Source organism: Notothenia rossii (assembly GCF_949606895.1).
Source record: "Notothenia rossii genome assembly, chromosome: 3".
Lineage (NCBI taxonomy): Eukaryota > Metazoa > Chordata > Actinopteri > Perciformes > Nototheniidae > Notothenia > Notothenia rossii.
The window spans coordinates 37,233,426-37,238,551 of NC_136901.1; positions in this window are offsets into that span (position 1 = coordinate 37,233,426).

Here is a 5,126-nt window from a genome sequence, read left to right on the forward strand (position 1 = left end):
TCACACAAAAAAGCAAGCGTTCACATTGTGGTAAAAGTGCCAACTTGATTCAAATGACATGCTTGAGTTTAAACAATGTCTCATAATGTTTGTAATGAACAATCTTAATTTCTGACTCACATTAACGCTTGTGGCTGGGATGCTCTGAGGTGTGTGCATACGTGGACTATGGAGGCTATTTTTAGATGTAATCTGTCACGATTCTCATGTTATGTCACGTTTATAGTTTTGTAGGTTTGGGTGTTTTTGCTATTTTCCATGTCATGTTTTCCATTGTGTTATTGTCTGGTCCTTTTCCCTGTGTTTTTCCTCTTGTCATTAGTTTCCCTGGTGTGTCTAATTGTCTGATTATGTTCACCTGGTGCCCCTGTGTTTTCTCCTCCCTCCTCACCTGTGTCTTGTTGTGTGATTGAGTCTTGTGTGTATTTAAGTTCTGGGTTGTCTGTCTGTCTTGGTCGGTTCGTCTTGTTCCCTGACTAGTTCTGCGGTGAGTGTTCTGTTTTTGTCATTGTACATATATCTCATAGCCTTGAAATAAAGGAAGTTCAGTTTATATCTGCATTTGGGTCCTGCTTGTTTCACAAACCGTGACAGTACGAACCGACCTTAAAATGGACCCAGCAGATCGTTTGAAGCTACAGGCGGAACGTCTTGGATATTCTCTGGAGTATATTTTTTATACGTGGAAAGGCGCCTCATCTAGACGGGGTAGAGAGGCTGCGTTGAAGGAGGCACGTCAGGAGGTTGCTCGCAAGCCCTGGCTCTGGAGCTTGTTGCCCGAGTGGCTTAGGATTTTTTCACGTAGCCCTGAGAGCCAGTCCTCATTTTCTGACCCTTTCTTGGGGTCTGGTCTGGAGTTTGGGGGTCCACGAAGCCTCCAAAAAACTCCTAAGAGACGCAAGGTCAGGGTTCCGCGCCCAACAGCCATGGTTCCGGCTCCAGCGCCAGACCCAGCAGCCGTTGCTCCGTGCTCCAGTGCCGGGCCATGCAGCTTTCCTTCCATACTCCATTACCTGGCTTACACAGCCAGGGTCCAGGCTTCTGCTCCGCGCCCAGCAGCCAGGGTTCCGGCTCCAGAACCGGACCTTACAGCCATGTTTCCGGCTCCAGAACCGGACCTTACAGCCATGTTTCCGCCTCCAGAACCGGACCTTACAGCCATGTTTCCGGCTCCAGAACCGGACTTTACAGCCATGTTTCCGGCTCTAGAACCGGACCTTACAGCCATGTTTCCGGCTCCAGAACCAGACTTTACAGCCATGTTTCCGGCTCCAGAACCGGACTTTACAGCCATGTTTCCGGCTCTAGAACCGGACCTTACAGCCATGGTTCCGGCTTCAGTGCCGGCTCCAGTAACCATGGTCCCGACTCCGGCTCCTCGTCACCTGCTGACTCATCGGCCGACGCCAGCTCCTCGAGTCCGGTTGGCTGTCTGTCCGATGCCAGCTCCTCGAGTCCTGTCGACGTAACGGCCGACTCCAGCACCTCGTCTCCGGTTGGCTGTCTGTCCGACGCCAGCTCCCAGAGTCCTGTCGGCGTACCGGCCGACTCCAGCACCTCGTCTCCTGTTGGCTGTCCGTCCGACGCCAGCTCCCCATGTCCTGTCAGCATACCGGCCGACTCCAGCACCTCGTCTCCGGTTGGCTGTCCGTCCAACGCCAGCTCCCCGTGTCCTGATGGCTGCTCGTCCGACGCCAGCTCCCCGTGTCCTGATGGCTGTCCGTCCGACGACAGCTCCCTGTGTCCTGATGGCTGTCCGCCCGACGCCAACTCCATGTCTTGTCACGTTGGAGGTCCCGCAGACTACTCTTCTGCCGGGGGTCCTGCCAACCCCATGTCCTGAGCCGTTGGAGGTCCCGCAGACTACTCTTCTGCCGGGGGTCCTGCCAACCCCATGTCCTGAGCCGTTGGAGGTCCCGCAGACTGCTCTTCTGCCGAGGGTCCTGCCAACCCCATGTCCTGTGCCGTTGGAGGTCCCGCTGACTACTCTTCTGCCGGGGGTCCTGCCAACCCCATGTCCTGTGCCGTTGGAGGTCCCGCAGACTACTCTTCTGCCGGGGGTCCTGCCAACTCCATGTCATGTCACGTTGGAGGTCCCGCAGACTACTCTTCTGCCGGGGGTCCTACCAACTCCATGTCTGGTCCCGTTGGAGGTCCCGCAGACTACTCTTCTGCCGGGGGTCCTGCCAACCCCATGTCCTGAGCCGTTGGAGGTCCCACAGACTGCTCTTCTGCCGGGGGTCCTGCCAACCCCATGTCCTGTGCCGTTGGAGGTCCCGCAGACTACTCTTCTGCCGGGGGGTCTGCCGACTCCATGTCGTGTCCCGTTGGAGGTCCCGCAGGCTACTCTTCTGCCGGGGGGCCTGCCGACTCCATGTCGTGTCCCGTTGGAGGTCCCGCAGACTACTCTTCTGCCGGGGGTCCTGCCAACCCCATGTCCTGAGCCGTTGGAGGTGCCGCAGACTGCTCTTCTGCCGGGGGTCCTGCCAACTCCATGTCTTGCCACGTTGGAGGTCCCGCCGACTGCTTTTCCGCTGGGGGTCCTGCCAACTCCATGTCCTGTCGCGTTGGGGATTCCGCCGACTGCTCTCCTGCCGGGGGTCCTGCCAACTCCATGTCTTGCCACGTTGGAGGTCCCGCCGACTGCTTTTCCGCTGGGGGTCCTGCCAACTCCATGTCCTGTCGCGTTGGGGATTCCGCCGACTGCTCTCCTGCCGGGGGTCCTGCCAACTCCATGTCTTGCCACGTTGGAGGTCCCGCCGACTGCTTTTCCGCTGGGGGTCCTGCCAACTCCATGTCCTGTCGCGTTGGGGATTCCGCCGACTGCTCTCCTGCCGGGGGTCCTGCCGATCCTGTGTCCTCTTCCATGGGGGATCTTGCAGACACCGGCTCCTGACCGGCCTCCGGAGCTGTCGGGTCTTCACCCCTCCTCGGACTCTGCCTTGCCCCCGGGCCGTCCGCCCGAGATTCCCTCCATGGATTCTGCCTTGCACCCGGGCCGTCCGCCCGAATTCCCCTTTTTGAACTCTGCCTTGCCCCCGGGCCGTCCGCCCGAATTCCCCTTTTTTGAACTCTGCCTTGCCCCCGGGCCGTTCGCCCGAGACCCGTCCTCCAGACCCCCTCCACCCACCCTGCTGGATTTTTGTTTTTTTGGGACGTCTGGAATCCGTCCCTTGAGGGGGGGGTTATGTCACGATTCTCATGTTATGTCACGTTTATAGTTTTGTAGGTTTGGGTGTTTTTGCTATTTTCCATGTCATGTTTTCCATTGGGTTATTGTCTGGTCCTTTCCCCTGTGTTTTTCCTCTTGTCATTAGTTTCCCTGGTGTCTAATTGTCTGATTATGTTCACCTGGGCCCCTGTGTTTTCTCCTCCCTCCTCACCTGTGTCTTGTTGTGTGATTGAGTCTTGTGTGTATTTAAGTTCTGGGTTGTCTGTCTGTCTTGGTCAGTTCATCTTGTTCCCTGACTAGTTCTGCGGTGAGTGTTCCGTTTTTGTCATTGTACATATATCTCATAGCCTTGAAATAAAGGAAGTTCAGTTTATATCTGCATTTGGGTCCTGCTTGTTTCACAAACCGTGACATAATCTGAACTTTGTTACTGGAGGTTTAATTAATTATACCTTTACTGTGGTGTTGTTCAAGTTTATAGGCATCTATAAATGTGACTCAGCATGGGAGGGGTTGTAGGGCAAGGGACAGAAACATCAGACAGGATTAAAAAGTCTAATAGTTTGTTGGTTCATATTATCTCAATACCTTTTAGGAAGGATTTATCTGTAATTTAAAAAAAAACGTACTTTCAATTAGAAGAGATTGTACCTGCAGGTTTTTAAATTGTCTCTTGTTTTCAGCTCAAAACTTTACTTTTGACAGTTGTGTTGTGTTAGTGGAGATTGATAGCGTTAGAAACAAGCTAGAGAAAGACATCTTTGATTTAAAGTTGTTGCTGCATTTAATACTTGAGGTGTGTGTGTGTGTGTGTGTGCTCAAATTCTGCCTGTTATGTTGTGATGTGCTTCTTTCTCAAACAGTGTAGCAAGTGACAGGTTAGTCAATCCAGTCCATCATGTTAGTCAAGACTTATTGCTCTTAAATAATTAATCTACATTTAAGGCTGTTGGACAATGCGACACATTTGAATTTGGTTTAAGACAATGAACTTATCCAGTTCTCAGTGATGGGTTTGGAGGATGTGACACTTCTTAACGATGCAGTGAAGAGCGCCATTACATCATGTTTACATACAGCTCATAACATAATCCCGTTGGATGCCATAGGCTCAATGCTGTTAGAAACTTCTGCTAAAGTTTTTCCTCTCATGGGGCAAGAAGTACTTAAAGGTGTGATTTTGCAAAAGACTGCAACAAATTATATGATGTATTATTCAAACGGATATAAAGGTGTGGCTTTTTTTCATGATTTTAAATGAGACTGAACTGAAATTATGCCATTTTGTCATTGTGCTAAAATGAATATAAATATTATATATTAAAATATATTTACTAACCAATATATCATGTGAAGTTGGTTTCTTTCAAAGATGTTCGAGAGGTTCATTTTTTTATTTTTTTATGACATATTATGACGTTGAGATTTCAGCCCCATAGGAACAAGAGCATGATATCCAACATGAGTAATACAATCTCTTTTCAAACTATTAAAAGATTAGATATGGCCTTTTTCTTTCCTCTTGTTTAATGGTTAATCAATTTGCAAATTTAAAAATAGGAATAGGAAAGTATTTTGATGAGTTTCAAATGAATGCATTATATTTAATAATTATATCCATAAATACCCTGTCAAAAAGTTGTCGGACAAAAAAATTGTGATGGGCTCTTCTCGCATCACACAGATTCATCTTTACAAAACAGTTAAACATTAGCTCCATTTTGCAATCTAATCTCGTTGTGACTGTTGTAAAATGTCAATGCAAAGCCTTTAGTCCAAAACAAATATTTAATCCTGCTCTGGATAAATATTGACAGTTTAAAATCGTCACAGCCATGAATAATTTGTAAGAGAAAGGATGCATTGTTCGGTTTCATTTGTGGAGAAAAGGAAACTGCAATGTTAGGTTTCCTTTTCTCCACAAAAGGTCCAACGTGACATCTTTACAGCGCTT